The sequence below is a fragment of the Micromesistius poutassou genome (assembly GCF_964030765.1).
Source record: "Micromesistius poutassou genome assembly, chromosome: 11".
NCBI classification, from domain to species: domain Eukaryota; kingdom Metazoa; phylum Chordata; class Actinopteri; order Gadiformes; family Gadidae; genus Micromesistius; species Micromesistius poutassou.
The window spans coordinates 14,669,879-14,688,680 of record NC_140281.1 but is presented as its reverse complement, the minus strand read 5'-3'; the positions used below and the strand labels follow the sequence as shown (position 1 = coordinate 14,688,680).

General features: G+C 43.2%; 1 protein-coding gene across 2 annotated transcripts in view; it reads right to left on the bottom strand.

Moving 5' to 3' along the window:
• The window catches only part of slc4a2b (solute carrier family 4 member 2b), a 52,902-nt gene extending 34,201 nt beyond the window's left edge, over positions 1-18,701 (bottom strand). Inside the window, exons 1-2 of one of the 2 annotated variants that reach the window (XM_084475373.1) lie at positions 18,691-18,701; positions 5,220-5,274 (exon numbers count right to left, since the gene is read on the bottom strand). The gene's annotated coding sequence lies outside the window, so the exon portion shown is untranslated. Of the gene's footprint in view, positions 1-5,219; positions 5,275-18,068; positions 18,087-18,690 lie in introns of those variants that run through there. The other variant, XM_084475374.1, reaches the window with a different exon arrangement.
• Positions 18,702-18,802: the final 101 nt, after the last annotated feature.

The following is an 18,802-nucleotide window of genomic DNA, read 5'->3' as shown; positions in this document are numbered from 1 at the left end:
GGTGGATTACTGATATTAAGCAGCGGGTGCAGATGACATTAGAGTTCATCCACAAATTTCTACTAACTAGACTTCATTGCACTATGCAGAGGACCACCATCATAATGCCTAGTGCTAGGAACTCGGGATCCATTGTTATTGACACTTTGTTGCTGACTGGCTACACTGGCCACACTACAAGATTTGAGGGTGCGATGCTCTAGAATCTTTACTTTACATCGTTCATGTCACGCGTTGCGCATGGCGTGAACGATACAAAGTAAAGATTCTAGAAATAATCTTGTAGTGTGGCCAGTCTTCCGACGAGACATAGCCCGATTTCCTGGCTCTGTGATCACATAGTGTGACATGTTAAATCGTGGAGGAATATCTGAGAATCGTGTAGTCTGAACCAGCCATTAGAGATAGGGTGAGAAGCTCAGCCATCCGTGAGGAACTCGGAGTAGAGCCACTGCTCCTCTGCTTAGAAAGGAGTCAGTAGAGGTGATTCAGGAGGTGTTCCAGGCATGTCCAGTGGGGAGGAGGCCTCAGGGAAGACCCAGGACTAGGTGGAGAGATGATATCTCAACAGTGGCCTGGGGTTGGAGCTGGTCAAGTGGAAGGGAAGTCTGTGGCCCCCTGCTAGAGCTGCTGCCCCCGCGACCCGAACACGGATAAGCAGTTTTGAAGATGAGGATGAAGATGAGCACCATCCCATATTCTCACAGAGTAAGGTATGGCTTGTTATTTCTTTTTGATTTTTATTAAAAACATACTCCGGAATCTGTATAGGGAGCATTTGAAAAAAATAAGTAAGCCTAGGTAAATCTTTAATACATTCACACAGCCTCAGATAGATATTGGGAGCGTCTGCCATCGTTTGAGAGCTACCTATATGTTTTCCAGTGCTGGGGTATGGATATATTATATACGTATACAAATACATTTCCTCCAATGTTTTTGAAATCAGCAAACCCAAGTACTTTATGTATATCTGGGTCCGCTTCCACTTAAACTGTCTCTGAATTAAACTACTGTCATAGTTAGAAATAGGCATTTTCCCCCAATTTACTTTAAAACTAGATAATCTCTGAAGGTTATCTGATATGGAAACATACACTCCAATGAGTTCACCCTGTCTGGTTTGTGTGCATTTGGGTGCATTAGACCCTGTATAACTGTATCTAGCCGCTGTATGACAATCATTTAATGGTCAACATTCAAGAGCGACAGAGGTCTCTTCGATGCAGAGTAGCGGATCCTTATCTTTTTAAGAGGGTGATGATGGCCAGCGTAAGGGACTTGGTTTATTACTTTTTCTAAAGAGCTGACTCAATCATGTTCTTAAATGGAAACATAATCTTTGTTAGAAAGCACCTGAATACACGGTCAACATACGTAATCATAGTCGTGAAAGTGAAATTTAATTATTGGGCATTGTGTTATTTGTGAGAGAATATAAAACAATTTCAGATGATTAGGCCTATTTATTTATCATGAAAGAAAACAGAAGAGAAGAAAAAAGAACAAGGCGTCCTTCTTTCCTGAGAGAAGCCTATATGTTGTGGCTTATTGTTAGCCCAATCCTGGGCCAGTTTCTTAAGTACATAGTGTAAGGACTTCAAAATAAAGCCTCTTCTATTTCACTCAGGGGAGCACTTTCTTTCCCTCTTTTTTCCCTCTTTTTTTATGGCCTGTAGGCACCTAAATCCAGTGTACCAGATATCTTTGTAGATGTAGCTCCAAAATACAAAGAAACAAATAAAGCATTGGACTGAATTCGAGCTAAACATTAAACAATTTCCAGAGCTCAAGGCAGACTGTTGCTTAAATGAAATAGGCCACATTGGAAGCACTCTCAAACATTATGCTATCAGCTGGGTTAAAAGATTATTTTCAAGGCCCCTGAAGAACAGACATGGATAAGTCCCTCTGCGTCTGTAGATATTTTGTTCTGATGCTCTCCATCAATTTGGCTGCTTCTTATTCTGCTGAACAGAACATAATGTCCTTATCTTATCTTTCCATCTACCGACAGCTCTGCTGGAAAACTGTGCGCACAGCGCATTTCTTGCACTTTGGGTACATCTCTGTGGACATGTCTGCGCTGATGAAGATCTTATGTCCATCGTAGAGCAAGGGGTTGGTTTTGTTTGCATGAATGGCAAGGCCTAGAGTATTAGCCCTCTCCCAGTCATTGAAAGATTTGGCCGTAATCCTTCAAGAAGATTGACCTCCCTCGGACCTCCTGCTCGTGCTCTGATTCGAGTGGTTTGATCGTGGTTTGATCGTAGGTAAAGTTGGGAATTTATCTCGGCCCAGAATATCTGGTGACGTTCTCCAGGAAACTCTCCCAACTACCGGTTCCCACAACTTTCTGGGAAGAGGTGGCAGCGGAGGTTGGAGCAGTTGCTCCATTTGGTCAATTTTGTTCAATTTCATTTAAAAGCACTGCCATGTCCATGTTTGCTGGAGGCAGTGTTAGTGAGGCTGTTATCTGCGTTTACCTTGCAATCTTGCAAAATTGAGATGCTAAGGCGAGAATTAAGAATTAATAACTTTTTTTTCATATTTAAAAGCCAAACGGGCTCCGCTCCACCTGCCCCCGTCCACTTGACCTAAGTGCCAATTAAGGATTTACACTTAAATTGGCACTAATGAAAAATGTACTGAATGAAAATAAATAGGCAACCTCACTTCTGACATTGGGTTAAAAAAAACCTTCCTTTCATTAAAGATCTTGAGGGATTCAAGTTTGCATCATCCTTAGTTCACTTGGATGAATACCAAAATAAATAACAATGAAGACTTCACCTTTTCTATTGAAAGAGGGTACTGTAAAAGTGGCGGGACTGCAGTGTAGTAGATGACGGGATGTCTCAACAGCCAATGGAGACCAACTATGTGGATAAAGATAGAATGTGTTGTTCAACTGGCCGTGTTATTCCAACCAACCTAAACTAGAATAACACAGAGCATGTGACAAGTATTTTAAAGTGGGATTTAAATCCACATGCCCACAAGTCAAACAAAACCACAGGCTCGTAACGTTGGCTTGATTCGTATTTTTAAACAATTCATGACATTCCAACCCAGGGGGTGGGTAGAGAGCGAGGGACAAAGAAAGAGAGACAGAGAGAGAGAGCGGGAAAGCAGGCTAGTAATTGAGGGAGCTAATGAGGGTAGGAGAGCAGGAGAATGCCTTGGAACAGAAGGTTAGAAAGGAGGTTTTAACCCCTAACCCCTGACCACGCTGCGGGTTTCGGTCCACGTGGATCCCAGACCCTTGTTGTGGTCTGTCGGTCAGTGAACAGTAAGCTGCCCTGCCTACGAGCCCACACCACAGATGCATGCACAGGGCTTCCAGCACAAACTATCATTTAAAAAACAGTTAAGTAAGGGCTTCTTTCTAAACTGCCTGTAAAAATGCCTCACCAAAAATAGTATCATTCATCTTGGATGTTTGCAATAAAAAGTAATCCTCAGGGCTTGGTTCATTGAGACTCGAAGAAGCTTGACTCCTGAGTAACAAACTTGTCCGTGGTCTCTTGTGGTGATTCATCCCGGAGATTTCGAGACACACGAAGAGCCAGATTGTAGGAAATGTTATTCCATTTATGGTGCCGATAGTGATTCCATTTATGGTGCCGATACTGATTGCTCACCGCAGATCGAGTGCCCTCGTCTTCACCAGGTTTATCTAACCCCAAACACCATTCTGCTGCATTCTTTCAACCCCCCTCTATTCATTCATCCATCCAGAGAACAGGCACCATTGATAGGAGCTGATGTCCTTAGCATGATGTCATGAAGCATATAGAAGCAACTTGATGCTGACCGCACAAGCATGAGCCGTTATCATTAGCACAAGAAAACACCAAGGTCCTCATAACACAAAACAAAATAAATACAAAGTAAACAAGAGGACTGCATGGTTGTACCCACACAGTGAGCAGAGCAGTGAGGGCTTTGAAAAACTACAAAATAAAAATTACTGCTTTGAAATGGAACTGGTATTTAGCAAACCATGGCTATAAGCAAACCTTATAAATCCTCTAAACCAGGCCTGACAGAAGGCAACCATAACCCTGACCCAGAAGTTAGATGGCTGGGCGGAAGAGCGGTGGGTGGGTGACCACACACACACACACACACACACACACACACACACACACACACACACACACACACACACACACACACACACACACACACACACACACACACACACACACACACACACACACACACACACACACACACACACACACGTAGGACAAAGCTCAGTCGAGTTCTCCTTAACAACAGCACACCCCTCTGTCACCAGCCTTCACTCCACCTTTCCTACTCTACCTCAACCTCTCTCCCCATCCCTACCCTACCTCAACCTCTCTCCCCATCCCTACTCTACCTCAACCTCTCTCCCCATCCCTACCCTACCTCAACCTCTCTCCCCATCCCTACTCTACCTCAACCTCTCTCCCCATCCCTACTCTACCTCAACCTCTTTCCCCATCCCTACTCTACCTCAACCTCTTTTACCCCAACCTCCACTCCACATAAACCTCTCTCCACAGCCTACACTCCACATAAACCCCCGCTCCTCAGCCTCTACTCCACCTCTCTCCCCAGCCTCCACTCCCCATTGACCTCTCCCCAAACACAACTCCTCAAGTAAATTCTATCTATGATCAGAGTTCCGGTGTCAAAGGGAGTTCAGCCTCAAAAAACAGTCCCCCATTATACTAAACCCCCTGACCCTGAGGTGAGAAGGAACACAGAAGAGGGATCCCTCCAGTAGAACAAAACATCAGCCACTCTATGTCAACCCCATTCCTGTTCAACAACACTGAAACCCCACCTTTTTAAAAGGTGAAAACAAAAACTTTTAAATGACCCACCAACTTTGTGACAGTTCTTTGGCTTACCTGTTGCAATTTATTGTTTTCAAGAGCTTCATTTTGAGAATCACATTTCAGAATCTTTGAGCATCTTAAAATGCACTATACAAATACAGAGCAAATAAAAATCGTAATCACTCCTAAAGTCAACTTCACCTTAGTCACCTTACAACAACACTCACACAAACACACAGCCCCACGTCTGCATTCCATATATTATTTTAAGACCCTGAATTAAAACATGCAAACAAGTGTCAGCAAGTGGTCATTGAAGAGACCACTAGAAGGGAGGGGAGCTTGTGAAAGGTTATGGACCGGCTGGTTCAATTTCTCCCTTACCTTGGATTACTAAAGACGGACCAGCGCTGGCATTGCTGAGCAACTCTGAACTCTGCTGTGGAGAGAAAGAGAGGGAGAGAGAGGGCGAGTGAGCAACGATCAGAGTTCAAGACCAAAGCAAACAGAGAGCGAGAGAGGTAGGTTAAATGCTGGCTCGCATAGCGGAGTGTCCTCTCAGGCTCAGCATAGTGTGATAAGAGCAGCCTTCTTCCTCAGGGCTTCCTCTTCCCCTCTGCTGACAGGACCATGTGACCACACACACACACACTGAGTCAGCAAACTCACACACTGACTCAAACACAGATTTGGAGAATAATCAATAGACTTGGGTAAAACACACACACACACACACACACACACACACACACACACACACACACACACACACACACACACACACACACTTGATTGAGATCGACATAATAATAAACTCCCGGTTGACTCATCATGTGACTAAATCTCTGGACAAACCTTGGCACCCATAATGTAAATAGAACTATGTATTGAATTTATGTAAAAGTCTATTACAATTTGACTATGCAAGTAAATGATAGCCTCTGATTTGGGTATGATGAAAGAAGAACCTGCCACTTTGTCTTTGCCACACCTGCCATTAGGCAAACAGGAAATAGATTCAAACAAAGCCACAACTCAACCCCATCCCTTCATTCTTTCACAAGAACTAGGAAACATCATCTTCTTACCAAACCTGCACCGACAGACAAGACAATGACAGATCGCTGCCTATTAGCTATCTGCAGGGTCCCAAAGCCTGGCTGAATAGCCTCAGTGTCAACCCAAAGTAATCACACGTTAACCCCTAATTAACCTGTAAGCCCACTTGCGTCGGCTGCCAACTCACCCCCATCTGAGAAGATGTGGTGGAAGAGAACTATAGTCTCAACCACAGAACCACACCACAGAAAACAACAAAATAACTGAGGAGTCTCAGAAATCCATGTTCAGTTCCTGGTATGTCCTAAGTTTAAAGGCTTTCAATAACTGCTGATAGCATTCTATTACACATCGGCAGTGTTGGGAACCTTACTTTTAAAAAGTTATTAGTTATAGTTACTCACTACTTGTTCCAAAACGTAATGGAGTTAGTAACTGAATTACTTTATAATAAAAGTAACTAGTTATCAGGGAAAGTAACTATTTGCGTTACTGTAAAAAAAAATTGCTATATGTCAAAGAATTTGGATTTTTCTGAGCAGTTTTCACAAGTCAGTTGAAATGAGTAGAACAGACAGGTACTACTCGTTGTGAGATGCTTCATTAAATTAGAGTTGCTTACAACGGATGTCGACAAGGTCTTCCCTCCCGGACATAATGTACACTTTACATGCACGTTCTTGCCTTTGACCTCAATGAATTTGAAGTAGTGCTTATATCTCCACCTTGAAAATGCCAATCTGATTGCTCCGGACTCACCATCTGTGCTGCTTCTTCGAATCTGTTTGGTGTGTGTGTGGTACACGTGGCCTGGGCCCCGTTTCCCAATAACGATGGATCCACGCTCGTAGGATCATTCTTACGATGGATCTCACAATGCTTAATGCGTAACTTTTTTCCGAGCGTTTCCCGAAACTCCTCTTAACATGAACGCGCGTGCACTGCTCTTACGACGTCGTAGGCTTGTAGCTGTCCACTGACACAGTGCTGAAACGGGCTCCGTAGTGGCTGGTTCAGACTACACGATTTCAGCCCGATTTTGCCCCGATTCGTTCGTCGCAGACAAATTGAGTCGTACACGATTTTGAAAAGTCGGCGACGAGACGAGGTCTTGTAATGTGACATGCTTGCGATCTGCGTTTTTTTCGTCTGCGACATTCGAAAACCCCACGACGAAAAGTTTGGCATGCCAAAATTTTTGGGGGAATCACAATGACGTATTCATTGTTGAAATGGAGGGAACCCCGCCACCAGTTGCGAGAGGGAATCGCATGAACTGCTGGAGCTCACTCGCAGTGTAAGTAAGGACTAGTAGAGATGCGCATTTGGCAGTCATACCCGGGCGGACACCGCGGATAATCCGCAGGTTGGGTGGATTGAGTGGAAGAAAAGTAAGTAAGTAATATCTACTTGGATGAATTACGGGCGGGTCGCGGTTACACTCGGCCGCTGGTTACCATCAGCATTCCAGCTGCTGCCTATGCCCTCATTGTTAAACATTGTTAAAATCATACGCTGGATGCTTTATTCTTTCCATGTGGCTTTTAGTTAATGATCGGGCTATAATAAGACCACGTTGGTTGTGTAATCGCTGACAACAGGGGACATTTCATAGTGGTTGAACATTTTAGCGTGCCAACAGGCTTTTGTTGGGACGCTGTACATGCAACTCAAAATCTGGACGTCTGATCACCCTAAATGAATGATGATCAGGTGTGTGCGGGTATAAATTTTTGAAAAAAACATTGCTGCGGGTGGATTATTGATATTAAGCAGTGGGTGCGGATGACATTACAGCTCATCCGCGAATCTCTCTAGACTTCACTGCACTACACCCTAACCCTAACCATGACCGCCATCATAATGCCTAGACCGTAGTATAGGAACTCGGGATCCATTGTTATTGACACTTTGTAGCTGCATTGTTGCAGCGTGTGTCATGAACGATACAAAGTAAAGATAATCTAGAGCATCGCACCCTCGAATCTTGTAGTGTGGCCAGTCTTCCGACGAGACAAATCCCGATTTCCTGCTGCTGTGATCGCATAGTGTGACATGTTAAATCGTGGAGGAATATCTGAGAATCGTGTAGTCTGAACCAGCCATAGGAGGGGGAGACGCAGGAATGTTGTTGGATTAAACTATATTTTGTGGCAGCAAAAAAATATCTCCCCATCAAGGCCAACAGCAGAGTAGCCTACGAAAAGAATAGACTAATATGAATGCTACAAATATTAAAACACAATGCAACATTCCAATAATTCATTATCATTCAAACGCAGAGGCATTGACACGGCTATTGCTGTTGCTGGTCTAGATCAATTCCTGCCCATATTGTTGGGCAGGAATCTGACAATGTAAGCGGGAAAGGCACGCATCGCAGCACAGTTTCCCGAAGCAGTCTACGTTCACTGCAGAAACCACTCTCTCAACTTGGCGTTTGTGCATTCCACTAAGGTCAGGGATGTTCGTAACTGTCTAGACACGGTCCAATAAATAGTGAACTTCATCACAGCCTCACCGAAGCACCTACAGTGCTTTATGCCAAACAATCGCAACAAAAAACGCCTGCAGAAATTCAGGTAGCCTACAGTATGTCTTCTGTCATTGATCAATATGAGGATTTTAACCACAATGGTTGAATTAAAATCAGAGGGAGACAGCAAGTACAGCTCGCAAGCGACCTCCCACACAAGCAATGGAATCATTTGATTTTATTATATGCCTTGTGATAGGGTTGCCTTGTGACGTGGCGTTTGATCGGTACATTTCGACTGCGCATGTATTTTTGGAATTTTAAATTGCTGCAATAAGTTATATTTTTGTTGACTTCTAACATGTCTCTGTCTTTGCTGTTTAAATCTAACAGTAGTCTGAGTAATATATCGGCAGTAACCACTTTGTTTTTGGGGTATTGCGAAATAGCGCCAGCTGGACATTCTGTGGTATTGGATGTGTTTTAATAACACACATCCAATACCACGGAATGTCCACCTGAGCCGCTTTTCCACCGCCAGTACCAACTCGACTCGACTCGACTCAACTCGGTTTGGTTGCGTTTCCATCTAAAAAAGTACCTCTTCAATGTGGGCGGGTCGTAGAAAAGAACCTCTCCACCATGGGCGGGTCGTCATTAGGTTTTAATCACGGGAGACGCGATTCCCGGGAAATCTGAATCTGATCAAGACTATTTCCTGATTCCCGGGAAAGGTTATGATGGGAAATAAAATAAAATAAAAAGCGCAATGACTGCGCGTCTATTGTTGTCATACGGTAACGTTGATAGAGGCGAAACTCGAGCCCTAGGAAAGGAACGACACTGAAACGAAACAGCGAAACGCTGATCCTCCGGAGCCGGTCCGTGGACTCCAGCCACGCCGGACACACACATCCACGCCCGACACACATAACGACGCGCAGCCTAACTCTAGCCCCGGGAAAGGAGCGACACACACGGCGAAACGCTGATCAGTGTCCCCCTCGGGAGCGGGTTCGTGGACTCCAACCACGCCGGACACAACTTAACTTTGAGTGATTATTCCCATTTACAGCCGCTGGCCAATCAGTTACCAGCAGCCTGTTTACGTCACACAAAAGTACCTACTCCTCTCGCTTGGAACCTCGACGGAGGTAGTACTAAAAAAAGTACCCGGTACTAGGTACCGGGTACTTTTTTTGCCAATGGAAACGCAAAAAAGGCGTGGTGAGTCGAGTCGAGTCGAGCTGGTACTGGCGGTGGAAAAGCGGCACTGGTGACTCCACTGAGGCTATAGTAACAATGCTCTTAGCACTCTACAAGTACCCCTGAAGCTGTCGTTAGTTACAAGGGTTTTAACAACGTCGTTACGCTACGATGCTTTCGGGAAACGGTCTGAAAACTCTGCGATGATCGTACGATGAACTTTACGAAGCACTTAGGCTAACGATGCTTTCGGGAAACGGGGCCCTGGCTTGTGTGTAAAAACACTGTCTCTGATTGGCTACCATGAAACATGACTCTGCCTTAGCCAATCATAATCGCTTATCTCGTTGTTAACCCACCCAGTCTCCTCACTAGCAGTATGTGTGTGGAGCCAGGGGTGCGTTCGGATTATGCAGTTTATTCAATCAATTCATAGTAACGCACCGCATTTAACTTTCAGTAACGATGACGGCGTAACGACGGAAACAGTAATTAGTTAATTACCCCGTTACTGAAAAAATAACGGCGTTACCTAACGCCGTTCTTTTAAACAGTGTTATTCCACACACTGCACATTACTATCATGGTAATTCCTAGTCTTTTTAAGTCATTAAAATTATCAATAGTAATCGATATTGATCAATATGATCATTTATATCGTGATATGTCTCTCAGCCATATCCCCCAGGCCTAGTGGAGAGCCTTTGACGTTGTACAAGACGGCTCAGAGATCAATAGATAATTCTACTATCTAAATCCAGAAAATAAATTAAGTGTCTGACATCGGTTCAAAATGACACGACAACACAATAATCCATAGTGAAGTCAGTGGTTTTTTCACACTGAACAAAAGGCAGTCATGTAATCTAAAGGTGTTGCTTAGCACTGGATCAAGTAACCAGGCATTCCACGCTGGAAGAGAACACATGTAGTACTGGCACGCACCACGCCAGGCTGACAAGGGGTGTGTCTGTGGTTTCGTGTTTACCTTTCTTTTGATGCCACTCAGAGAGTTAGCACCCGGTCTGGGTTTGAACAGATAAAGCTATCCAGGCAGGGGGCATTCACTTACGTCATGTTATAATGTTGTTCAATTGGTTCTCGTTTTATCCCAGTATAACGGAAATAATATTAACTTACATTTATATAGTGCTTTCCTAAGTACTCAAAGCCCTTCCCCGTAATGAATGCATACAGTTGAGCTGAACATATGTTTTAAGATGTGCATGTCTGTATTGCTAGGTGTGTGTCTGTGAGCCCAGTGCCTATAGCTGGGACAGTATGGATTTTTCTTCTTCCCATGGTGAAAATCTCTCTCTCTCTCTCTCTCTCTCTCTCTCTCTCTCTCTCTCTCTCTCTCTCTCTCTCTCTCTCTCTCTCTCTCTCTCTCTCTCTCTCTCTCTCTCTCTCTCTCTCTCTCTCTCTCTCTCTCTCTCTCTCTCTCTCTCTCTCTCTCTCTCTCTCTCTCTCTCTCTCTCTCTCTCTCTCTCTCTCTCTACCATCAATAATGATGACTACAAATTTTAGTCATCAAATTTTTTTTTTCATGCCGCATACCATATGCACATTTATAACCTTCAGCAGGAAAACAGAACTAAATTTTCATTCAAATTTCGTGGTGACGGTTATGAGCTCAACCCCGCAGTAGGCATCACATGATGCTCCTGCAAGATTTTTGTGGGGAGGGTAAACACTCGGACACAGCCCGCCAGCAGATCCATGCTGAGCCTGACGCATTTCTTTATCCAGACCTTGATCTGATAATAGCATTATCCACAACACAAACACAGCCGACTATAAAAGAAAGATCAGAATGTAGTGTGGAAAGTCTGTTTTTAAACAGTGACCGACGCACATAAAGTCCATTGCGTATCATTGGGCCACGCAATAATGGAAAAAGCTAGATTTCTTCTTCTGCTTTTCTGCTGCATAGTTTTAGCTGCATCAGAGTCTGTACCTGCCCCCCGCCCCACCTACTGCCAGCTCTGGGTATATTTATCTGGAAAAACACCCTTTTTGGACTCACATGGTCAACGTCAGCTTCCTGTTTTGGATTCTAAATGTTATCGAAACTTGGCGCCGCACATGCTATAAATACCATTGAAAAAATGAATGATTTATATATTATTCACTCCCCTTCAATCTTAGTGTTTATCATCCAAGTTAAATTGTATCATCATTATCATCAAGTAAAAACTGAACTAAAATGTATCGTGATATCTGAAATAATGCAAGAAAGAATTAGTATTAAATCAGGATTTCAGGATTACTTCAGAGGATTGTTCCTCTGGACTGCTTTGAATGAGTATGAGTAAGCATTGATTTGAAGTAGTACATGGTGTATGCTGATGTATACATTAAAGTAGATACGTAGAGTAGTGACGGCTGGTCGATGGAGCTAAAAGGCCACCGAGAGGTGACAAGGACGTTAGCTAGGAGGCTGCACATCACTGCCTACAGCAGTCGGTCCAAACCTTCATTAGCCTGGGGTAGGGCTGCAATATCATCAATTGTCGATGAATCCATTTTCATGGATCATTATAAAAAAGGTTAAGTTTAAAGAAAGTCAAATCAAACACGACATTAAGACATTACTTTGGCCTTTGGTTACTCTAATAACTAAATGAATCGTTAGATTAACGACTATGTTAACAACTGTTAGTTACCGCCATAGTCTGTGTCCCTATTCTTGTGACCAGAACTTATTACATAGTTGTGCGTTTTAACCCAATCAACATCCGGCCCAGTGAAGTAGTTCAGTAGTAGTGTGCTTGTGGCTAAGAAGTATTACGCAATCTGTTAAAGGGACCTTTATCCCATTTTACATCAAAAATGTACCGCCAAATATGTAAAGCTTTTAAGCCAAAAATCTCCCATGAGTCCGGCGGCAAATTAGGCGTCTCCAAGTCTAAAAAGGTTGGGAAACCCTAGCTTTCAGCCGGGCTCTGATGAGATCCAGCCTCGCTAGGACAGGACCAGGAGGTCCTGTTTCTGATGCAGCTGCCCTGTTTACTGATCTCTATGGTGACTGGACGGTGTTGATAGTTCTGCCTGGCGACAAGACCTCCGGCTAGAAATAGCTCTGGTGGCGTGTAGTGCCGGGCTACTAGGGGGCGACTCGGGTTGGAGGGGTTCCCCCGAGCCTCTGCCCCCCACTGAGTTCCCCACAGAATATGTGGGGGCTTGCTTTTCACATGCCAACATACAGTGGCTAGAACACAGCCATGGCAAAGATGATGAGGAGTTGACAGGTGAATGCTTTTAAATGGCAGTACTTTTAACAATGTAGCTTCCTGAAGGCATATGACACTAACTCAGTAACTTACTTATCAGCACTCACACCAGCTCACTAAGAGACCTCTGAAGAATAAGTCCCCCCTCCGAGCTGTAGTAGTAAACGATTATTAATGCTACTTTAACGGCACCAACAATCCAAAAACCCAGTCGAAACAAGAAACTGGAAAAAGTGTGTAGTTCAAAACGTGACACAGCTTTTACTTCTTCGCCACCTACAGAATTTGTTATGTACGATCATTCAAAAACCCCATTTATTATTTATTTTTTTTGACATTTGACCGAGGGAACCGTAGCCTTGGAGGCGGGACGTATTCTTCAGAGGTCTAGATCAGAAACATAGTATCATCTACCATCACACTACCATCACATACTATCACATCACCAGCATAGTGTTGTGGCTAGCTAAGCGGTTCAACTCCCAGCTGAAAGGTGCTAGGTTTGATCCCTAATATGCAATGTCTACCATGTTCCTAGAGGAAGATGCTCTAACCCCGTCCTGTAACTGAATAACTGTTAGTTGCTTTCGATTGACGCTTCTACACTAAATGGTAAAGAGTATTTACTATTACTATTATGCTCTATTTACTAAATGTTAAATAGTAGTCACCACATTGATTTATGATTAATTCCGCCAGGGAGGGCAGGATAAACAGCTGCCTGGGAGACAGCCATTTATTTGTGGATATTTACTCAATAACAACTTATAATTGTTTACCCTTTTTCCCAGGGCATAACAAGCTCTTACAGATGAGCATAAGACAAAAACAGCAGATATTTCCAACAACACCTATAGACATATTCTAGCCAATACAACTCTGTACAACAATCCAAATGCTCAAGTGCAAATGCACCTCGGGATAGACTCTGGGCCAATGCTAGTGGCTGTGGAAGGCTGTGGAAGAGTCCAAATCCTCTGCTAGATCCCTGTGAGACAGTACCTGTCTGGGGCTGCAGAGGGATGGGCAGACCAGCTGGAGGGATCCTCATGAAGGGCCATCTATTGTCCTCAAGGTCTAGAAAAGACCATGATATCACCATCTGGACTATGGTGTTGTAGATAGTAGATACCAAAGGTTGGGGTGAGCTATTATAGTTGGGTCAACTTTAAATGCAATGGTGCATGACTTTTACAGAATTCCTTGAATCATCCTGTTGACTCGGGTTTGGATTAGCAATGAGCCTTTGAAAACAACCAATCAGAACACTAATGTAGTTAGCAACAAGGCTAGCTCACTTTGCAGATTATGTGAAGAGTGCATTCTTGCTTCCAGAGCTTATCTTGCAATCTGAGGTATTTCCAAGTAAAACAGGATATTAGGGTGGGACGATACGTAGGAGGGATGTGATTGGGTCCTTCAGCATTTGATTGGCATAAGTGGGTGTACACCTATGTTGTTATTGAAATGTTATGTTGATGCTTAGTTATGTTATACCAGCTCGACTTAGGCAAGGCAATCACAAAAAAGGGTCCATATTTGTTTTGGACATGTTTTGTTTGGATTGGATATTTTCAAGTTTAATTTTTTTCTTTTTTCAAGTTTCTTTATTCAATGTGCTTAACATACTATCATGATTTAATTATAGTGATTCAGAGACATGACTTTAAGGAGAAGTTAGGGGTTAGGGCATCTTGGAGGGCATCACCAGGACACCTACAGGTAAACATTGGGCCTCAAACCCAGAACCTTTAGAATGGGGGTCCAACACCCTGACCAAGATTTCTCATCAGTAGAACAAATGAGGCCCTATCATTCCAACATCACCATTAGCCTTTCAGTTGCCAGATGGTTCAACTTAGCAGCCATGGTGCTTGGGCATGTCTGGCACCTGATCAGGTTGCACCTATGTTACAAAAGGTTCAGGTAAACTCTCATTAAGTGGTGTTAAGGATACTGGTGGTACAAAAGGTCCAAGTAGACTCTCACTAAATAGTGTTTATGTGCCGCTTTGCACCTCTCTGTTCAAACCCCATGTGGCCCTGTGGGACCAACGATGGGAAAAGAGCCCAATACCCCAGACTTTGCTTTCATAGTAACTTAAATGGGTGTTTTACTATACAGTTTTGTCCAGTTTGGACAATGATGGTGTTGTCTGAGGTGGTGAACACTGAACACTACAAAGTGTTAAAAGAAGATTGTTCCAGGAAAACGAAATGGGCCAAACATCTCCAAACCATAGCCAATAACTCAAAACCAGAAAATCCAAAGTCAAAGAGCTATTTACTTAGACAGCGATTGATCATGTAAAACAAAACCTGATTCAAATATATTTCCTTTAGCAGTAGCACTGACCTGTCCCTCTATCCGTGGTTCTGCAAAGTGAAGCTGTGTGATTGCAATATGGCAGACTTTGCTGTTTGCAGACAATAGCAATTGCATCCCTTCAGACAAGAAACTATAAGAACAGAAAAACCATGAAGCATTTATATAAACATGAAAGACTACTGCCACTACTCTGCATGCTGCCAGATGAACATAAAACAAAACCGTTCTACAACAAAGCCAAAGTTTTGGGGTGTAAACAGGATTTCCAGCTGGACTACAGCAGAGCTGCTGCTCAAACACTGGTGGGAGAGACAATGAAAAGAGACTAACATATGCCTGGAAAGTTGGATAAGACAGAGGTTGTGGAATCCACAAGCATAGTCTCCGAGACCTTCAGTGCACCCTCGCTTTGGGCCTCTGAAGCTCATGAAGACGATCAGGCTTTCTTAAATAGACTGAAGGCTTTTAAAATTGAGGATGATCAATCATCAAACTATCATCTATGAATCCAGCAGTTTTACATTGAGAGTGTACACATAAGAGGTTAGGACATGTTTATCAGCAACAGGTCCTAAAGGTGCCAGAAGTGGTGAGAGGATGAAAAGAGATGGCAGCTAGGGGTTAGAGGGTGAATAGAGACAGGCCATTAAGGAGAGGGTAAAGGTAACACCTCTTGCTTACAGGGAGACTATGACGTGATCATCCACTTACATGGAGGATCGCTCCAAGTACCTTTCAGAATACCCTAGCAACATGATTGTCATCCTTTGTGATGCTTAGTCATGCTACCTACAGAATGGTCACAGTTTAAGGACAATGCAGGGAGGGGGAAGAGACACTGGTAAGAAGATACAGAATGGAGAGAGAGAGAGCAGGAGAGAGAATGGAGAGAGAGAAAGAAAGAAAGAGAGAAAGAAAGAGGGAGAAACATTGTGCCAAGGTGCTTACACATTGTCCCAACAAATACCACCATCAGGCCAGTGTGCTGAGTGACGGATCAGTGTGCCAGACTTGGTGGTGCTTGTTGGCTGTGGTGGGATGAGTGTGTCTGTCCCAATATTGTTCATCTTATTACCGAACCCTTATTGCATCAGATCATAGAACAGGGTAAGAAAGACAGTGAAAAAGACAGACATACAGAGAGAAAGAAATGCAGACAGACAGAGAGAAAGAAAGGCAGACAGACAGACAGATAGACATGAGAGAGAGGCAGCATGAAGCCCATGTATAATCAGATGATTGAGTCGTCAGACCTCTTGTTGCAGACTGTAAAGCCACCCATGCTTTACTGCTGCCAAAGCACGGCTAATTAAACACCACTTAGCTAGTCCAGCAGCCACGTAATACTACACTACAAGGTTCACTGTTGAAGGGTAACTAGGGGATAACCATGCTCAACTTTATAGGGACTTCATTACATTGATGTATATGTTGTGTATAATAAAAAAATTTAAAATGTTTTTTTTTCCCAGATATTCCTCTTCCTAATTAACTAACTACACCTAATTAACTAATATACTTAAGTATCACAACTTAAGTATATACATGAAAATAACAGATTTATATTTAATTATCATACCATGAATGGTGGATGAAAATACTTTGGATAAATATATCTTATACTGAAACTTGACTGTTGGGGCTTTCCTGGATGACCAAAGAATGTAATTCTGTCTTTGGACAAACCTCTAGGTGTATTTATCTGTAAGCATCAGGAAGTTAATAGACAAACAATGTCCTCTATGTTCAATCCAAGTCATGAGCAAGCAAGGTGAATTGTGTTGGGAAATATGCGTCACGGTAGGCTTTCAAGTACCAAAAGTATACAGACACAGAGGTGGTCTGTTGTCCAGACCGGCCCCTTGATGACAGGTTGTTTTACTATGTCTAGAGAGAACATAAAGCAACTGAGCAGAGATGATGATAAGAGTAAAGATGAGAAGAATTCCTTCCAAAAGCTGAATTGTATTGTAGTATTACATAACAAGTAGCAAGATATGTATTTTATGTGTTGGCAAAGGCAGACTAGCATGTAACACGAAGACCATAGGTTTAAGCTGCTGTGATTTTATTGGAAATAAAGTGAGAGCAATGGCCATGATTTTTCACAGCAGGCAGCATGTGAAGCAGTTATCCTCGTGGTTAGTGTGGATAAGGCAGATTCCACAGTCACCCTTAACCGTGTCAGTTATTGTATTCACGTGGCGGATTTAAATTTCTCGGTTATTTCTAATGGTGACGTTGCCGGTCATCTCTCAAAAAAACTTTATTGACTATAGGATGCTGGCCACTGTTCAGGTGTTGTTCACCTGCACGTAAGTGAATGTAACAAAAGTAACTTTAATTTCTTCTACTACTACGCCATGAGGAATATAAACAAGCGGGATCGCGTTGTCTCCTAAGAAAGAAATGAATGAATGAAAATAGACGTGGCCACGCCCCCTGAAATGCCACAAACCTTTTAATCGTTCTGGATAAAAAAAATTAAAACAAGACATGCCTACGTTCATTGTTGTCTCCAACAGAGATTTGGTTTGGGACTTGATGCATCCAACGGCTGTTTAATTCTCACAATCATGAACCGTATAAACGCTGTCTGCATCACAGGCTGAATTGTATCCAGGAAACCAACTTTTAACAACCAAGCCGTTTCTAGTCGATTTTCTGAAACCTTGGCCGGCAATATCACGGAAAGAGTGAAGTCATCCATTACTGGGCATTGCATGCATGCATGAAATCCAAGTAGTACCGGGATACACAGTATCGTCGCCTGTGTGAAAGTCACCGTTTATAGATCGTCTAACATCTGTGCAATACCTGCTCCTCGAAGCAGGAAAACAACACGATGAAATACCGAGGAGCTATCACTATGAAACACAACAGTTGATCGGAAAATTTGTACTTTGTGGAGTATTTTTTTAATGTACTTACCCCGTACTCACTGAATGACTTGCTCGCTGCTTCCTCTAGCGAGGACTTAATGCGCGTGCGTACGGAGTGATTCATATTTGAGATGTGCGCGAGGAGCGAGGGCGGGGACGTGAGCCGCAGATACCGTTAGCTGAGCACTCCACTGATATGTTCCCCAAGTCCCCCGTTGTAACCTCGACACCATTTCAAATCACCAAAGGCTAATTAGTAACGCCATTAACCGCCGCCGAATATACGGTAACGACATCTCGAACGATTACTCAAACGGTAAAAGCTGACAGGTTGTCTTATGAACTGCAATGCAATGTTGACGAACGAAATCAAACGTAGGAAAAAAAAACAATACATTTTAATTAATTTGCTTACGGTTGTGACAGCTTTTCACTTTATAACTTTACATTAACTTCAACAAACGAGCAAAACATATAATACGGTCACCTCAGGCCAATATAAACGGTCTTAGGGCGACATCTGCAGTATTCCTCCTCCAATTGAAACAAATGCAGTAAATGCCAACAGAAAATACATTTACGGCGGTCAAATAAGTGAAGTTCCATAGCAAATTGTTTTGGTAGATACCGGCAAATAATCGAAAATCAGACGAAATAAAATCGCTACATACCCACGAGGGACTAGTTGCGTTGTCAGTCCCTGTCAGTCACATGGCTGTTGTTTGTGGGCGTTACCCGCGAACTGTAAGCGGTTCTGATTGGCTCATTTCTCGTGGACGTCCT